At 42.7% G+C, this 20647-nt stretch overlaps 1 long non-coding RNA gene across 1 annotated transcript; it reads right to left on the bottom strand.

The window, feature by feature from the left end:
- Positions 1 to 1158: 1158 nt before the first annotated feature.
- On the bottom strand, positions 1159 to 4953 carry LOC310856262. Its single transcript, XR_014569064.1, has 3 exons — positions 4894 to 4953; positions 2021 to 2099; positions 1159 to 1207 (listed from the first exon to the last, which is right to left on the bottom strand). It is a non-coding gene; the product is annotated as an uncharacterized lncRNA (long non-coding RNA).
- Positions 4954 to 20647: the final 15694 nt, after the last annotated feature.

The raw sequence follows: 20647 nt of genomic DNA, 5'->3' as shown, positions 1-20647 counted from the left end.
TTTGTGAAAACAGGAACATCTGGGTGGGTAAACACCGCTGATGTGCCCTTGGGCAAGGCAGTGAACAGTGACAGACAGACAGACTATATATATATATATATATATATATATATATATATATATATATATATATATACACAGCAGGGGTGGGCAACTGGCGGCCCGGGGGCCACATGCGGCCCCCACCTTCACTTAATGTGGCCCTCAGGTTAATGTCAGAATACTGATATAATGTTGGTTCCAGCTGTTTACAATTCCACAACATGCAAAACATGACCTGCTTTAATTACTTCAGTCTAAATTAGTAGCTCAATGCTCAACACACGTATAATTAAAGGCATTTGAAATTACATAAAAATATAAATTTTCAGGATTCCAATTCGAATATAGCAAAAATAGCCGATCTAGATCGGCTATTTTTGCTACGACAGTAATATATGGCCCTAGGGAGTGAGTGTGGAAATAGTGGCCCTCTCCATCGTCAAAGTTGCCAAGCCCTGATATACAGTATATATTAGTGGTGGGCATATCCTGGAGTTATCGCGATTAATCGTGATTAAAATGGATCATTTGAAGTCTATATATATGCCAATATAACCCTGCAGGGCCTGTTGGTCAGGTATACAGAACCATTAATATAACCCTGCAGGGCCTGTTGGTCAGGTATACAGAACCATTAATATAACCCTGCAGGGCCTGTTGGTCAGGTATACAGAACCATTAATATAACCCTGCAGGGCCTGTTGGTCAGGTATACAGAACCATTAATATAACCCTGCAGGGCCCGTTTGGTCAGGTATACAGAACCATTAATATAACCCTGCAGGGTCCCGACGGGCTTGCAGGTCTCTCTACCACAAATACACACATTGACTGTTTCACTGTTTAGTGCAATTAACTCAACTTTTCACTGAGTAAACATTTTACCGTCATGGATCTTATGTTGGTAACTTCAACTGCAAAGTCATTTATTCATTACATGTTTTTATCTCAGTTAGTATAACTTACCGAGAGTTCAAAGTGGAGCTCACATCAGTAGCAGAGTTCAAAGTGGAGCTCACATCAGTAGCAGAGTTCAAAGTGGAGCTCACATCAGTAGCAGAGTTCAAAGTGGAGCTCACATCAGTAGCAGAGTTCAAAGTGGAGCTCACATCAGTAGCAGAGTTCAAAGTGGAGCTCACATCAGTAGCAGCTGTCGGTTAAATGTCTGCAAGAGGAGGAGACTGGTGTGAAGAAAAAGAAAGGGGTACAAAAATAAAGTCACTTGTTTGAATCTGTAAGGATTATTTTACTCGTCTGTCTGTCTGTCTGTCTGTCTGTCTGTCTGTCTGTCTGTCTGTCTGTCTGTCTGTCTGTCTGTCTGTCTGTCTTGTTGTGAGGAGATATGACTGAATGGTTGAATTCTCACTTGAGGAATTAGTCTACTACTTTCTGTAATAGTATAGTATTTATTTAATCGCATAGTGAGGGGATATGACTGAATGTATTAGTATAGTATTTATTTAATCGTATAGTGAGGGGATATACTGTAACTGAATGGTTGAATTCTCACTTGAGGAGTTACTGTCCTTTCTTTATTGGTACTATTCATTTATTAGTAGTATTTATTTATTAGTAGAGAGGCTCTGCCGTTATTATGGTAAAGAGTAATTTAGAGATTTAACCCAGGCCTGCATAATTATATTTTGAAAATAGCAGATCTACCAGCTCAGGTGTTCTGTATGTGTCTATGGAGTTAACATTACTCTAATAGACCCCCAGGTGTTCTGTATGTGTCTATGGAGTTAACATTACTCTAATAGACCCCCAGGTGTTTTGTGTGTGTCTATGGAGTTAACATTACTCTAATAGACACCCAGGTGTTGTGTGTGTGTGTATGGAGTTAACATGACTCTAATAGACACCCAGGTGTTTTGTATGTGTCTATGGAGTCAACATTACTCTAATAAAAATGTATATGACATTTTAATAGTTTGTGCTAGGCTGGTGAATTCAGATGCAATCAAAGACACACTTTTACCTTCATAGAGAAGGACACGAGGTCAGGCTCATCAGAGGGTCTTCATTGAAGAACATCTGTGGTGTCAACGTGGTTTCACCTGAAAGTGTAAAGGAGAGAAACACAAACCATAAACAATGTGGACTATAGGCCAGAAGTCACTTTCACCAAGAGAGGGGAAAAGATGGACGCCGTTTTAGACGTTCTTATCAAACACTTCTCGGGCCAGCCACGCACGTATAGCTTATCAAATATATATATATATATATACCTCATAAAGTCAAAGCCAACTCGGATCGTGACAAATCATGACAATGAACACAATATTTTGGGCCGATCAAATAATTTATAAGAAGAAAAACAAAACAAATAGTGTTGTCTCCTGCCTTTATTTTCTTCTTTCTAATGATTTGATCGGCCCAAAACATTGTGTTCATTGTCATGATTTGTCACGATCCGAGTTGGCTTTGTCCGCGGCGTAACCGTCTTTAAATAAATACTTTAAGAAAAGCCTATATGGGACAAATGCATTGCGATTCATTTCCTGGGCCACTCGTCGTTCTGAAAGGGGGAGGGACTGCTCTATAGGCATAGCCTGATTTTCGGGGACACCCCTCCTTGAGTGTTATACAGATTAGTTAATAACTCGTTACAGATTATGTCATTGCAGGTGACTCAGGTGTGCACATACAGCCGTCTCAAGGCACAGCATATTCAGCATAAACCATAGTATATGCCATTAATTGCGACCGCGATAGGTTGCATTTACCATGAAAACCTGCATCTCTGTGTGTTAGTCACACCTCCATATATGGTCACGCCTCGTGTCATCATACCTCCATAATATGGTCACGTCTCGTGACCCTTCTGGACTTTGGGTTAAAAGTTATCCACATAATATCCTGCAGTATTTTGTCACAAGCCAGAAATGTATATGAAAGAGTATTGGTTCCTTAGTATACTCATATGTGAATTAAGATCATGAAATGTAATATATTTGTTAAAGAAAACGATTCAACTTATTCAGTGATTGGCACCCAACACTTTCATAGACATATACTGGCTTGTGACAAAATACTGCAGGAGTAGAACTTTTAACCCAAAGTCCAGACAGGCAGGCAAATAATCTGAAAATAAATCTGAAAATGGCAGATCTACAAGCTCACAACAGTTAACCCTATACAGTATAGCACGTCGCAGTCCCTCCCCCTTTCAGAACAACGAGTGGCCCAGGGAATGAATCGCAATGCATTTGTCCCATAGGCATTTCGTGCTTTATTTATTTAAAGACCTTTTAAGCGTCGTACGAAGCCAACTCTTGTCGTGACAAATCATGACAACACACACAATATTTTGGACCAAACAAAGAAAGAAAAAAACGACAGGTTACAACCCTTTTTTTGTTGTTTTTCTTCTTTGTAATTATTTGTTTGGTCCAAAATATTGTGTGTGTTGTCATGATTTGTCACGACAAGAGTTGGCTTCGTACGACGCTTAAAAGGTCTTTAAATAAATAAAGCACGAAATGCCTATGGGACAAATGCATTTTTGTCCTGAAAGGGGGAGGGACTGCGACACTATATATGCATCGGATATCTGAAAATGGCAGATCTAGGGCTCACTGCATGAGACTATTAAACCTATATGCATATATTTTAATATGGCAGATCTACAGTAGGAACTAATATAACACCAAAACCAGAGCAGAACTCCCACCACGGGACTCAGGCAATCAATTAATACAGTTACAACCACTATATTCATTTAATGGCAAGTATTTCATACAACTTAAGTTAAACCATGTATCCCTTTAAAGTGTATAGTGTTCCTGTTCCAATTTTAACTGCTCATTTCTTTAACTTCCAATTCCACTTGTTTAATCTACATGTATCCTGACTGTGTTCTCTATCCTGATTGGATAAAACTGGTATCCCAGTTTCAGTTACGGTTTTCTGAAAACCTGCATTTTCTGTTTAATAAAAAGCTGGCGAGACATGGATACTTGATCCTGTTACTGAACAAACACTGTATAGGCCTACTGCAATGAGTACTATCGCCAGATAGAGCTTTTTAACACTTATTTTAACCAAAGAAAATCACCTACACTACCTTTAACTGGCTTAAAGGAAAGCAGAAAAACAAACAAAAAACACCCTGTATAGTAATGTTCAAGAGGTAGCCTATTATGTCATCAATGTGCTATGTTTTTATCCTCTGTGTGTTAAAGGAGAATTCCATCCTAAAAGGCTTTCTTACCTTTCTTTGTAGTCGTTACGTCCCCACCAAAGAGGTCCAGGTGTTATTTTGTGCAAAAGCTCCTTATTGGCTATTTCCTCTACCATAAGCCCTAAATTAATTGCATTGAATGGAATGGGAATTGAATGGGGCTATGGGGTGTTGTGCTAATTCGCTTATTTCCATCGCTCAAAATTATTATTTTTGTTGTGTATATATATCCTCTCTTCATAATGTAAATAATATCCCAAGCGGCACACTTTACTACTTATTTAGATGGAAATAAACGAATTAGCACAACACCCCATAGCCCCATTCAATTCAATGCAATTCATTTAAGGCTTATATGGTAGGGGAAATAGCCAATAAGGAGTTTTTGCACAAAAAAACACCTGGACCTCTTTTGGTGAGGACGTAACAACTACAAAGAAAGGTAAGAAAGCCTTCTAGCATGGAATTCTCCTTTAAGCATGTGCAGCATGTGTGTGTGTTTCTATGTGCAGGGCGTTGCTGAAAATGAGCACTTATTGTGCTAAGCTACTATACCCTGGGTAAATAAAGGATATATATATATATATATTTCTTCTGATCAGTGTTTGGATCTATTGTACACTGCGCCTCTTGTGCAGATCCAAATTCAATAATTGAAGAGCTCTTACCTGTGCGACGGTCTAGCTGTTTGTCTCTCCTGGTGTGTAGAAGGACAGTCTGTGCAGTCAGTGTCTGATCAGGTAATGAAGCAGTCTCTCCTGGTGTCTAGAAGGACAGTCTGTGCAGTCACTCAGTGTCTCATCAGGTAATGAATCCTGGTGTGCAGAAGGACAGTCTGTGCAGTCACTCAGTGTCTCATCAGGTAATGAATCCTGGTGTGCAGAAGGACAGTCTGTGCAGTCACTCAGTGTCTCATCAGGTAATGAATCCTGGTGTGTAGAAGGACAGTCTGTGCAGTCACTCAGTGTCTTATCAGGTAATGAAGCAGCACTGCAGCTTATATGTGCTGTGAATGAGCGTGGGGGGGGGGGGGGGGGGGTAGGGGGGTAGACTGGTTCCACCAGATCTGGTCTATACTTACTGGGTCACTCCAGCGGTTTCGGGCCAGCCCCTCCTTCCTCTGCACCCCCCACCCACCAACCTCTATACCTGTCTGAGGGAGGGAGGGAGGGTCACAGACGAGACCTGTTCCCCCAGCCCCACCCCACAAATCACACACACACACACACACACACACACACACACACACACACACACACACACACACACACACACACACACACACACACACACACACACACACACACACACACACACACACACACACACACACACACACACACACACACACACACAGTTCACCAAGTGTCCCCTTACTCTGTATTATAGTTTTTTCATATTGGAACATTCATATTGCAGGCCTTCCATGTGCATTTATCCAGAATGCAGCGCAGCACACTTGGTCTTCAACCGCTCCCTCCCATTGGCTCCCATGCTGCTGCCCGCCCGCACACTCTGACCCGTTAAGGGTCCATTTGGTTCCATTTGTACACTCTGAGAGTGTACAAATGAGAGTGACCCGTTAACCCATTCTGGGCGGGAGCCCATTTTGTTGTTAGCACTATGTTATGCTTTAGCTATTGAAAAAAATAGCAGATCTACAAGCTCATAGCGCGCCACCGAGTGGCGCGCTATGAGCTTGTAGGTCTGCTATTTTTGAAAAATCGAAGAGCGACTGACATAGAAGACATTTTTTAGAATCTGATCTCAGGTCAGAATGAAAACTGTCAGGATGTATACAGAAGACATTTCTAGAATCTGATCTCAGGTCAGAATGAAAACTGTCAGGATGTAGAAGACATTTTTGGAATCTGATCTCAGGTCAGAATGAAAACTGTCAGGATGTAGAAGACATTTTTGGAATCTGATCTCAGGTCAGAATGAAAACTGTCAGGATGTAGAAGACATTTTTAGAATCTGATCTCAGGTCAGAATGGGTTAAGGGTCCATTTGGTTCCATTTGTACACTCTCAGAGTGTACAAATGAGAGGGACCCGTTAAGGGTCCATTTGGTTCCATTTCTACAAATGACAGAACAAAAACAGGACCAAACACAGACGCTGGCCTACAGAGCAACCCAAAGCTATGGTGGCACCCCTATATCTCCATAGTCTGATTTCCCCCCCGACCCCAAACCTAAATAATTATATGGACAATTCATCAACAGATTAAAAAGAAATAAAAAAACCAGACTAAAATGTTAGGGAGGGACTATAGAGACGTCACTGTCAGTAGAGGGCGCCAGTCCCCAGGTTCATGTACTTTTTATTTGCATTGTAATTTCCATAGGGGGATTTTAGATGGCCTCATAAAAGAACTGTGTTTGAAAAATAAACCGACCACCCCGGCCTTTCCACTCATATGGATATGAAGCATCGAATGAAGGTGGAAATGTACAAATATACCCAAAGAGTAACAAAATAAGAGACTACATTTCCGGGTAGGCGGGGTTGCTGCATCTGCCCGTCGTCGCACAACAGAAACTGAATGTTAATTATGCAATGTGTTGACAGCTGGGCGTGACGTATATTAGCAGCGACATTGCCTTCATATGTAGTTTCAAGGCTTTTGCGGCCACATTAATTGCATTTTCTCCAGAAACTGGCTGTATCAAATATGAATGGACCACTTCACCACTTTTCAACCTATCTTCATATAATAGGTCCTCACTAATAATCATGAAAAAATGGTGCAATATTTTTCTACTCGGTCTGTGTCTCATAGGAGGGCTGTGGGCAGTTCAGAAACCGGCTTCCAGTGATATCATCGATTGGGAATACAAGCTAATAGAAACTGCAGGCTTTCTAGTCCTGAAATGTTGCAATGCGAAAATGGAAGCCATCGTTCTCACGATAATGAAAATCTAAATATTTTTGTAAAAAAAATCTAGTTTAAAAACAAATCTGCCTAATGACTGGAAGACGGTTTTCTAAACTGCCCACAGCCCTCCTGTGAGACACAGTAGAAAAAAATCGTGCCATTTTTTCATGATTATTAGTGAGGACCATTTATATGAAGATAGGTTGAAAAGTGGTGAAGTGGTCCTTTAACGACACACAGCCACCCCCCTGACAGAAAGGCCGGGGTGGTCGGTCTATTTTTCAAACACAGTTCTTATATGATGCGACCTAAAATCGCCCTATGGGGATTACAATGCAAATAAAGAAATACATGAACCTGTGTATTGGCGCCCTCTACTGAAAGTGACGTCAGTGAAGTCATTTTATTCCTTGTCATTTGAACATAGCAGATCTACAAGCTCACAATGCGTCACGCTGCTGCGCGTTGTGAGCTTGTAGATTAGAATGAGACTGAGCCAGACCCCAGAGGTGTTTTACCACAAATCGGCCTCATGGTGGCGCTATATAACCGGCAGATATGGCATTTCTTCCCTCTGCCTAGTTGGTATGTGTGTGCATGATTTCATGGAAATCGCACGCTGTTTTAATGATTTGAGGCATTTTGTTGGAAATGGACAAATCCTGTACAGTTTGGAAGGCAATCTTAGCGATTGGGGATGGAATATGGGGAAGTGGACAGGTCCGTATTGATCACATGACGGTAGAGATAGTGTATATAGCGATTTGCGTGATGTATGGATGCAATTTGTATGAGTAATGTAGATAAATGTGTTTTGCTAAAATCTAACTCATGGAGGCCGATTATAACAGGCCATTGTGGAACATTTGGGTGTGTGTGTGTGTGTGTGTGTGTGTGCACAGTTTGGAATCGACCGGGCCAACGGTGCCGGAGATTAGCTGAACACAGACAGACGGATGGACGGGCGGGCGGACGGACGGACAGACGGGCGGACGGACGAACGTCGCCCCAAAAAAGAGAAAAAAAGACCAAAGTGGAATGAAATATTTATATTACTACTACAAGTATAGTTCTTCTGACCAAGCAATTGGTTGAAATAAGCTATCCAGCCGTGCTGATATGGACATGACAGCACACATAGCCGTTATTAACAGAAGATTTGAGAACGGATTAATCACATTAGAAATATCAGTTGTGCTTTATAGCAAAAGCTAATTTTTATAATATAATATAATAATTATTCTTAACCGTGCACTTGCATGACAGCTAAAACCTATTCTGGGGAACATTCACCAAAAGCAGCTAATCTACAGGTTCACAAGCTGTCATGATGTTGTGCAGCCTATATATTTTGGTTCTTTGATTTTATATAGTGCTTAAATTAGTCCTTTAATGCAGACCGATACAAATAAGGCAACATAAACCCATAATAATTGAAGTGTGGAAAACATCATTGGTTTGTGATCAGTTTGACTGCTTAATGAACAGTAAAGACAGGCTGTTAGCCTGGTCCGGAGTAGGCTAAGGCTGAAACCGAATCAAGCCTCAACATATCCAGGTTAACTGGTTACATTAATCTGGCAAGATTAACCAGTTTTGATGAAACCGGTTAATCGCTGATCCAGGGTAAACCAGGATATCTGTTGAATCCCGGCTTAATCTCTAATCCAAGTTTCGTGGAACGGTCCCCAGGGTCATACGGCTTGAAACACATATTCATACGTCCATCAATCAAACCAAACTTATTGCTGTTGGTCGCAAAGCGTGCGCCGCGCCCGGCCTACTGGCATCTTCAGAAGATAAAGAAAGAGGTGGGGGGGGGGGGGGGGGGGGGTGAGGGCGGGGGGGGGGGGGGGGGGTTGAGGGGGTAAGAAGACATCAAATCACATCTATATGGTAGAAATAGGTCAACAATACAAATGACAATACAGGTGACCAAACCCAGACCAGAATTTCCACCACGGGACTCGGGCAACCAATTCATTCCACTTTAAGTCCCAAATTCTGAACTAACCCTGAAGCTTAAATTAACAATCACTAAATGCGGCCCGCGACTGTAGTACAATAAATACATAAAAAAAAAAAAATGTATAGATCAGAAAATAGTAGATACATAATTATAGAACATTGATATGATGTTTTGTTTTCTCGTTTTGTTTAGTTTTGTTGTTTTTGTTCTTTTGTTGTCTTGTTCCTGTTAACTGTATTGTCTGTCTTTGTTTTATGTTATGTTTGTTTGTTTTTGTTTTGCTTTCTTGTTTTTTTTTTCCCTTCTGTTGTTTGCTTTGTTGTATTATTTTACCTATGAAAGCCATTTATCTGTTAGAAGGGTAGGCACTATAAGCTTAGGCTTCAACCTACACCTTTTTGGTCAATGTTTCTTTTGCAAAAAAAAGCAGGCACTGCATTGATTTGTTTTAATGACCAAAATAAATAAACTACTACTACTACTACTGTTACAATTCCAAACATGAAAACATAACCCGCTTGTATTACTTCAGTCTATATAGTAGCTTAATGACTATTATAATTTTGACTTAATTTTATTGTCCAATAATTGTATTAAATTAAATTAATAATATACATGTATATGCGCTTTACATACATAGATTGTGCATTACATTCACCAATTCATACACCGATGGCGGTGGAAAACATGCAGGGCACCAACCAGCACATCAGGAGCAATTAGGGGTTCAGTGTCCCACACTGCTAGTCACAATGTGGGACATGGTCTCAATTTGTGGGACGCCTGAAAAGTCCTGGCAATGAGGGACTGTCCCACGCAAAGGGGGACATCTGGTCACCCTATTTGTGTTGGTAACATGTGTGCTCTTATTGATGTTGAGTACTGCACGCAACATTCTGGTGTAGCACCCATCGAGAGACTTCTGCAGGCTGTAAACAAGTTCTTGAGCTTAGTCCAGTTACCCTGGGTAAACGTATAGTACCTTTCCTTTCCTTAGTCCAGTTACCCTGGGTAAACATAGTACCTTTCCTTTCCTTAGTCCAGTTACCCTGGGTAAACATAGTACCTTTCCTTTCCTTAGTCCAGTTACCCTGGGTAAACATAGTACCTTTCCTTTCCTTAGTCCAGTTACCCTGGGTAAACGTATAGTACCTTTCCTTTCCTTAGTCCAGTTACCCTGGGTAAACATAGTACCTTTCCTTTCCTTAGTCCATTTACCCTGGGTAAACATAGTACCTTTCCTTTCCTTAGTCCAGTTACCCTGGGTAAACATAGTACCTTTCCTTTCCTTAGTCCATTTACCCTGGGTAAACGTATAGTACCTTTCCTGTCCTTAGTCCAGTTACCCTGGGTAAACATAGTACCTTTCCTTTCCTTAGTCCAGTTACCCTGGGTAAACATATAGTACCTTTCCTGTCCTTTTCCAGGGTTGGCTTCAAGGTCCAGCATTCACTGCCGTATAGGAGAACAGACTCTACCGTTGCGTAGAAGAAACAATACATGTTTACATGTATGTAATCTGCCATATATCAAGCACAAGTAGTCATTAAGTTTGCCCGCCGTCTATATAAACGTACATTTCCCCTTCATTGTCAATGACATTTAATGTTTGTGATTTTATTTGAGGCACATAATATGACCTAATTTCAACTTGCATTGTCACTGGCAAATAATGCTTGTGTCAGACGCAGATCTACACCAATATCTGAAGGCCTATTCATAGTCTTGATTTCCGGTGGTGAGGTGACCACCACTGGTGAGTAAAAACGGAGAGAAGGGCTGGGGCGGCGGCGGTGGTTTGCTCTTCACCACCAAAAACTATGGTTTTGTGTTTGTTTTTTTTGATTGATTGAAATATTTATTAACAGTTTGCAGAATTTACAGTACATTTCAAGCACAAACTCAATACAAAGACTGTTAACTGTGAGTGGACGACCCAATTAAGCATTACACTTGTTTACAACAGGGTCCACAACAGGGTTCAATTCATCAAAACATTTAGAGACTTACAAATAGACACTTCTATGTAGCTAAAGAACAGAACAGGAATTCATCATATAGGAAGCAAAAAGGGAAAAGATACATATTCAGTGAGGGGAAAGGGGAGGGGGGCGCGGTGGGGGGGATTCAGATTTTACGGGGGCCAGTTTCGAATTGCAGCCGTCCGTAGGTGCCCTTTGAGAGCGGTTTTGAAGGAGTCAAGGGATTCACATGTCTTAATGACTGTTGGTAGGGCGTTCCACATTTTGGTGGCATAGGAGCGAAAATAATTTAGTCCCTTGTTTGTGCCGAATCTGGGTTGTACATGGTTTGTTGCACTCCCTCTGGTGTTGTGGGTGTGGACTTCGTTTACATTAAGGAAGTATTTAGACAGGTACATGGGTATCTTGGTGGTGTATCAAATCTTGTGGACCAGACCCATTGCAAGATGCTGCACTCTGTCGTCGACCCTAAGCCATCCCAGCCTGTCAAAGTGGGCAGGGGTGAGGTGGGTTCGGGGGGTGAGGCCAAGTAGGAGCCTGACCAGTTGGTTTTGGGAGGTCTGGAGCCTTGTTTTAAGGGTGCTTGCTTTGGCGTTCACAAAAGCCAGAGTATATTTAGGCTAGATGTTGAAATGAACCCAACCATGTTTTAAATGTGAAATATCCCAACTTACTTACTTACTCCTCTTCGTCCCCTATGGGACATAAGGCTTACTTACTTACTTACTCCTCTTCGTCCCCTATGGGACATAAGGCTTCAATGAGCACTCTCCATTTCATCCCATCCCTGGCAGCATGTTGACCTCTCCCCAGGACAGGTTCATCTGGTCCAGCTCCTGCGTCACAGTTCTGTGCCCGGTGGTTTTGGGCCTCCCAGGTTTTATTTTTCCTGGTTCATCTTAAAGCCACCTTTGTGATGCAGTCCTGTTCCATCCTCAGTACATGTCCTATAGCCATCTCAGTCCCTCCATCCTCAGTACATGTCCTATAGCCATCTCAGTCCCTCCATCCTCAGTACATGTCCTATAGCCATCTCAGTCCTGTTCCATCCTCAGTACATGTCCTATAGCCATCTCAGTCCCTCCATCCTCAGTACATGTCCTATAGCCATCTCAGTCCCTCCATCCTCAGTACATGTCCTATAGCCATCTCAGTCCTGTTCCATCCTCAGTACATGTCCTATAGCCATCTCAGTCCCTCCATCCTCAGTACATGTCCTATAGCCATCTCAGTCCCTCCATCCTCAGTACATGTCCTATAGCCATCTCAGTCCCTCCATCCTCAGTACATGTCCTATAGCCATCTCAGTCCCTCCATCCTCAGTACATGTCCTATAGCCATCTCAGTCCCTCCATCCTCAGTACATGTCCTATAGCCATCTCAGTCCCTCCATCCTCAGTACATGTCCTATAGCCATCTCAGTCCCTCCATCCTCAGTACATGTCCTATAGCCATCTCAGTCCCTCCATCCTCAGTACATGTCCTATAGCCATCTCAGTCCCTCCATCCTCAGTACATGTCCTATAGCCATCTCAGTCCCTCCATCCTCAGTACATGTCCTATAGCCATCTCAGTCCCTCCATCCTCAGTACATGTCCTATAGCCATCTCAGTCCCTCCATCCTCAGTACATGTCCTATAGCCATCTCAGTCCTGCTCCATCCTCAGTACATGTCCTATAGCCATCTCAGTCCTGTTCCATCCTCAGTACATGTCCTATAGCCATCTCAGTCCTGTTCCATCCTCAGTACATGTCCTATAGCCATCTCAGTCCTGCTCCATCCTCAGTACATGTCCTATAGCCATCTCAGTCCTGTTCCATCCTCAGTACATGTCCTATAGCCATCTCAGTCCCTCCATCCTCAGTACATGTCCTATAGCCATCTCAGTCCCTCCATCCTCAGTACATGTCCTATAGCCATCTCAGTCCTGCTCCATCCTCAGTACATGTCCTATAGCCATCTCAGTCCCTCCATCCTCAGTACATGTCCTATAGCCATCTCAGTCCTGCTCCATCCTCAGTACATGTCCTATAGCCATCTCAGTCCCTCCATCCTCAGTACATGTCCTATAGCCATCTCAGTCCCTCCATCCTCAGTACATGTCCTATAGCCATCTCAGTCCTGCTCCATCCTCAGTACATGTCCTATAGCCATCTCAGTCCTGCTCCATCCTCAGTACATGTCCTATAGCCATCTCAGTCCTGCTCCATCCTCAGTACATGTCCTATAGCCATCTCAGTCCTGCTCCATCCTCAGTACATGTCCTATAGCCATCTCAGTCCTGTTCCATCCTCAGTACATGTCCTATAGCCATCTCAGTCCTGTTCCATCCTCAGTACATGTCCTATAGCCATCTGTTCCATCCTCAGTACATGTCCTATAGCCATCTCAGTCCTGTTCCATCCTCAGTACATGTCCTACAGCCATCTGTTCCATCCTCAGTACATGTCCTATAGCCATCTCAGTCCTGTTCCATCCTCAGTACATGTCCTATAGCCATCTCAGTCCCTCCATCCTCAGTACATGTCCTATAGCCATCTCAGTCCTGCTCCATCCTCAGTACATGTCCTATAGCCATCTCAGTCCCTCCATCCTCAGTACATGTCCTATAGCCATCTCAGTCCTGCTCCATCCTCAGTACATGTCCTACAGCCATCTGTTCCATCCTCAGTACATGTCCTATAGCCATCTCAGTCCTGCTCCATCCTCAGTACATGTCCTATAGCCATCTCAGTCCCTCCATCCTCAGTACATGTCCTATAGCCATCTGTTCCATCCTCAGTACATGTCCTATAGCCATCTCAGTCCTGCTCCATCCTCAGTACATGTCCTATAGCCATCTCAGTCCCTCCATCCTCAGTACATGTCCTATAGCCATCTGCTCCATCCTCAGTACATGTCCTATAGGCTGTGCGTGATGGGGCGTCGCACTGCGTCGGCCTCTTCTTTGGGTGTCTTACATGCGCAGGTAAGATTCTATTAAACAAGCGCTCCCCCTCACATCTTGTTTTACGGCACGTTGCAAAAATACAAAATGGCTGGCTCGGAATGTCACTCTTGGAATATTTTGGACAGAAAGTAGCTCATAACATGTCTACGGGGGATTTTTATGAAAAACAAGCTCGGCAGATTGAAAGAGGATAATTCAAGCTTGGACTGCAGCTGCAATGTTGGTGAGTTTAACGTCATTTAAGACAAGCAGATCGCAAACCAAAAATGATGAATAGGAAGTGGATGGAGCTTGTTGCAACTCTAGATTCATCCCATTGTAAAAAAAATCTAGAGTTGCAAATTGCGGCTAACAGCAGGACAGACTTGACATTGCTGTTTTATAGGAGCATCTTTGTTTTAAGGCTATATCCCAATATCCCAACACTAAACTATAATTTTGTCACACCATCATTCACTGGTATTTACATATTTCTCATCAAAAATATATTAAATGCATGTGCATCATGGACATTTTTTGGTACTCTTATTTAATAGTTAAAAAAGGGGGGGGGGAAAGTGGGTATTATTTTAAATATACAAATAAATAATAATAATAAAAATGTAAAACCTCTAGGGTTGCCCTAGCTGGTCCAGGGAATCAATCTGTGATACAAACACTTACACAAGCTGAACCAGATAAAACCCATACAAAACTAACACAAAGAAAGCTACTGTACCTGGCTGGTAGCCCTCCAAGCAGAACCCAAATGCTACTGAAGTTTCTGACTTTTTGACGACACAGAGCATTGGGTCCTGTTGCAGCCGTATCCTGCCACCTGGTACGCGGACATTCATAAAACATAAACAACGTGTTTACGGACTGTCTGCACTCTTTGACGACATTTTTTCGTGTGAATCTGTGAAGTACCTATACATGCCGCTGCGAATATCTCCTGTGGCACGGAAGCCGTTAAGTATTTTTAATCTTTGTTTGACCGATTTGGTTGCTTTGATTCTTCTCTTCCTTCCTTGTTCATTTACACCTCATTGTACCGCCTATCTGGCTAGCTAGTGGCGCTATAGCTATGACACAGCAGATCAGAGGCAGGGACGTACCCGGCACAAGCCAAACGCACACCGGGAGGCGGTACAATAAACGGTAAACAAACAAGAAGAAATAAAGCGACCAAATTGGTCAAACAAAGATTAAAAATACTTAACGGCTTCCGCGCCACAGGAGACATTCGCAGCGGGATGTATAGGTACTTATAGTTCACGAATTCAGAATAACTTAAACTAAAAAAGGCCGTCAAACGCCGCAGATACTATCTTAGAGAGAATAATAATATCCGCGTTCCAGAATTCCCATAAGAAAATATAGTTATGAACAGGGACCCTACATAAAACTCATAAAAATTTCAGAAAAGCTTTATGGAGGGTTCCGAGAGGGGCTACCTGGCTGGCATACTGGAAAGAGACAACCCAAAATCACTCTCTATCACTAAAGAGAGAGAATATACATTGGCTGGATACTTGAGCACGGTGAACGACCCAGGGAACTCTTTACTGGGTAGCATACAGACCTATATAGTCAAGACTTTCATAACTGTCCTAAGACAAATAATATATCATGTAGGCTAAACACATTTCCATTAGGGCATTTCCCTCACTTTCTCATTTCTCATTTCACATTTCTCCCTCACTCTGCATTTCTCCTTCACTCTGTCCTGGCGTTTCCAGGAATTTCATTTTGGGCTGGCAATACCTACATTTTGGGCTGGCAATACTTACATTTTGGGCAGGCATGCCAGGCAAGATGTGTTAATTGTCGTTCCCCCTGCGCACAATCAGTAGCACTAAAGGTTAGAGATATGCCTGCCAGACAGTAGGATACAAAGGCTGAAAGGACTCTCCTTATTGTAGATAGGCCTATAGCAATCTGCTGCCAGTAAACAGTCAGTTCTATCAGGCCCACAGCTGCAGCAGTGAGACTCATCAGTGGCACCAGGAACAGACACCATAGCACCCTCTACTGGTCACCAGTGGTGTAGCCAGAAATTAAACTGTATCTTCGCCTTCATAGAAAAATGGATGGGCCACGCAAATCAAGTGCAAGTGCTAATGCCTACTCATCATAGCACCCTTTAAATGGTATTGTATTATGTCCAATATAATATTTAAGTCAGTGCATTTAAGCATTTGGATTGTTTTCAACTAAAGCTTTCCCCTTAGTACAGAAACCACGAAGGGACTCCTCAGGTTAATATAAGAGTAATTCCATCATATATATTATTATTTTACTTAGATAGAGCCTAAATGTATTACGTTTCTGAATACCCCACATCATTAAGCACATATTTAACGCGCTACGTCCAACCAGGGAAACCCCCCCCCCCCTGTCAGGTGTAAAGGAGCAACTTGGACACTCAGGCATGAAGGAAGCATGAGTTCAAGTCCGTTGGTCTCCCCTTGTCCCCCATATATGGGGACTAGGTTGCTCTCCCCTTGTCCCCCATATATGGGGACTAGGTTGGTCTCCCCTTGTCCCCCATATATGGGGACTAGGTTGCTCTCCCCTTGTCCCCCATATATGGGGACTAGGTTGGTCTCCCCTTGTCCCCCATATATTTACAATTTACAATTTAGGCATTTAGCAGACGCTCTTAATCCAGAGCGACTTACATTTAAGCAAGAACAAAGCATGGGAATACATCACATAAAAAGCATTTATCATGAAACATGCGTAAGCTAAGAAAGTAACAGTGGAATATTTATATAGTGAAACTATACATACACTATACATATAAACTATACATCTTTACTACTATGCTATATATGTGTACTATGGTGTGCTATGACTACATACAATACAATTACAGTGCTGTCTACATAACATGCTATAAGTCTGTATCAAATGCTATATAATCCAACAGAAATGCTATCTAAGGGTTTAGGGTAAGTGCTAAGGGCCATGATGGAGTCTGAAAAGGTGGGTTTTCAGGCTACGGCGGAAGATTGGGAGTGATGCTGCAGTTCTGACTGCAATGGGAAGTGCATTCCACAGTTTTGGAGCCAGAAGGGAGAAGAGTTTGGGACGTGTGGAGCGTTGTCCCGGCGTTTTTAGTGAGGGTACTTCCAGCTTCCCTGCGTTGGCTGATCTGAGTGCGCGGGAGGGTTTGTAGGGTTCAATCATACTTGTAAGATATGGGGGAGCCATACCTTTGGTTGCTTTGAATGCCAGCATCAGAGTTTTGTATTCTGTGCGGGCAGCGACCGGGAGCCAGTGGAGGGAGCGGAGCAGGGGGGAGACATGTGAGAATTTTGGCTGGTTGAAGACCAAGCGAGCTGCTGCATTTTGGATCAGCTGGAGAGGCTTAAGTGCACATGCTGGTAGGCCAGTAAGGAGGGAGTTACAGTAGTCGAGTTTTGATAAGACTGTTGTCTGGATTAGGAGCTGGGCTGATTCCTGGGTGAGGAACGGTCTAATTCGTCGTATGTTATAGAGTGTGAACCTACAGGATCGAGTGACAGCTGTGATGTGAGGTTTGAACGAGAGCTGACTGTCCAGGACAACACCAAGATTCCTGGCTGTTGGGACAGACGTTACCAGGGCGTTGTCTACGGAAATAGTTAGCTCCCGCATAGGGCAGGACTTAGCTGGGAAGAAGAGAAGCTCAGTCTTGTCTGGGTTCAGCTTGAGATGGTTGGAGGACATCCACTGTGAGATGTCAGCCAGGCATGCAGTGATGCGCTCTTCCACCTGAGTGGTAGAGGGGGGGAAGGATATATGGGGACTAGGTTGCTCTCCCCTTGTCCCCCATATATGGGGACTAGGTTGGTGGAGGGTGTGTAGAGCCCAGGATCACATTAGATGATTGACACATGGGGTGAAAAATGGGTTATACAAAATCTTGGGGTAAAATGAAAAAAAGAAAAGAAAAGCACATATTTAACTTGCAGAAAAACATGTTTTCCATCCCATGCATTATCCATATTATATAGAATTAATTAATGTATTTTAGGTTGAAATTAATAACAAGGTTGAATAGAACGTAGTTGGGATTATTTATTTTGTATTATTATTTTTGAGGGGCGCTATAGCAATAGTTAGTTAGTTAGTTAGTTAGTTACTTTATTGACACAAATATAAAACATTGGGCCCAAACAATAATAATAAAACCCATGAATCAAAACCTTTAAAAGGTACAATACATTAAAATATACAATACACAACACAACATCCCTTTACAACAGGAGCTTTCTATTGCCCCACAAGTGACAGGCAGGCATAGCATACGAAAAGCCTCTCTATAGTGCCCACAAAGAGTGAGTCTATGGTTCTTATTGCAATGGGACGTTAATTCCATAGTTTTGGAGAAAGAAGGGAGAAGAGTCTGGGACGTGTGGAGCGTTGTCCCTGCTACTAAAGAAGACACTAAGGCAGATAAACATGACTTAGGCAAACTTTATCTTAAAGTTAAAAGCCTAATGTTTCTACAGTTTGAATTTCTTCTTTCCTGAAAACCTTCGAAATACGACTTAGGCACTTATGCCATGAGGTTATAATGGCGTGAATTACAGCATACATTTGAAACTATTAAGGAGGCCTAAGAATTGTTAATATCCCTTTATAATTACAACTGTGATTATTAGTATGGTCTATGTGAGAGATGGGGTTCATTGTGAAAGCAACAGTGTTTCCACCAGTATCCACCAGGGGGTGGTCAAAAGCTTCGGATTGAAGATTAGATCCTCTAAACCAGTGGATTTATGACTGTATTTATTCATGATTTATTTATTCATTTATTATATATATATATATATTATATGTATATATATATATATATATATATATATATATATATATATATATATATATTTATTATAGTTTTTGAATTTTATTTATTTATTTATTATTTTTCTTTTTTGCGGGGGTGGGGGGTCAGCAGATGACAGTGAAGTGTCAATTTAAATTATTTTAAGACCTATTTAATACCAAATACATAATTAAATAAATAAATCATTTGGGTGAACAGAAATGCCTCAAGTCTTACATTACAAGTGAATCAGGATGTGTTTTTTGGGGGGTCCCTAGTTCAAATATGATTAATTGGGGGGAGTTATATCCCCCTTAAGGAGACATATATCGCACACAGTAACAATCATAATAGTGTATGGCATGTGTTCAACCGCTTATCCGGAATCGGGTCGCGGGGGCAACAGCTCCAACAGAGATTTCCAGTCTTCCTGCACCTTAGCCACTTCCTCCTCGGGCGGGGATCCCAAGGGGTTCGCACTTCCCAGGCCAGTGTGGAGATATAATCTAGAGTGGAGGTGCATGCTCTATTTCCTTTTTTTTGTTTTTGAAATATATATTTTATCCCACGATTTTGTAACCCATTTTTCACCCCTGTGTCAATCATCTAATGTGATCCTGGGCTCTACACACCCTCCACCAACCTAGTCCCCATATATGGGGGACAAGGGGAGACCAACCTAGTCCCCATATATGGGGGACAAGGGGAGAGCAACGGACTTGAACTCAAGCTTCCTTCATGCATGAGTGTCCAAGTTGCTCCTTTACACCTGACAGGGGGGAGTTTCCCTGGTTGGACGTAGCGCGTGGAAGGAACACGTTATTCCAACCAGTTCCTTTCCCCTCCATCAGGCGCCCCGGCTGGCCAGGGGGAGGCAGTTTAGAGACCAGGATTACTGCATGTTTTTTGTGAGGGTACCTACCCTAGGGGACACGGGGAGAACATGCAAACTTCACACAGAAAGGCCCTATCGCCAACCCCGCCTTCAGGTATGGGCTCTGATGACGCGGAGGAGGAAACACGCCGCCAGCGCCCACAGCGTCTCCAGCGGGAATCGAACCCAGGACCTTCTAGCTGTGAGGCGACAGCACTACCAACTGTGCCACCGTGCCCCACTCTATTTCCTTTGTGAGATATAATCCCCCCCATCTGGTCTGCCACGGGGGTCTCCTCCCAGTGGAACATCCATCTGGTCCTTGGTCTGCCACGGGGGTCTCCTCCCAGTGGAACATGCATCTGGTCCTTGGTCTGCCACAGGGGTCTCCTCCCAGTGGAACATCCATCTGGTCCTTGGTCTGCCACGGGGGTCTCCTCCCAGTGGAACATGCATCTGGTCCTTGGTCTGCCACGGGGGTCTCCTCCCAGTGGAACATGCATCCCTAGGGAGACACTCGAGACCTTACTAGATGCCCGAACCACCTAAGCTGGCTCCTTTCCAAGCGAAGAAGCGCAGCGACTTTAATAATAATAATAATAATAATAATACATTTTATGTATAAGGCTCCTTTCAGGAAACTCAAGGCCGCTGTACAACATGTTTAAAAACAGTTCATACAAAACAGTTCATTTAGACCTGAGGCCCATTTAAACAAGAAAAGGCTTCTAAAACAGTTTTCTGAAAAACCTACGTTTCTATGTCAGTGGTTTGGAAACTATTTCATGCCAAGGACCTCAAAACTTATATGTAATTGACCCCTATCTGAAAATATGTTGTTCCAGGCACCCCACAGAAGCAAAGACTTGAGTTAAAAACGTATGCTCTGAAAGAATATACAAAGATTTGCGCCACATTTTTTATTTTATTTTTCTCATTGTCATATGAAAGCAGGGAATCATAGCTTC

Source organism: Protomyctophum parallelum (genome assembly GCF_964188405.1).
Source record: "Protomyctophum parallelum genome assembly, chromosome: 3".
In the NCBI taxonomy this organism is placed as follows: Eukaryota; Metazoa; Chordata; class Actinopteri; order Myctophiformes; family Myctophidae; genus Protomyctophum; species Protomyctophum parallelum.
The sequence above is the reverse complement of the archived record's forward strand: the minus strand, read 5'-3'. Positions and strand labels throughout refer to the sequence as shown.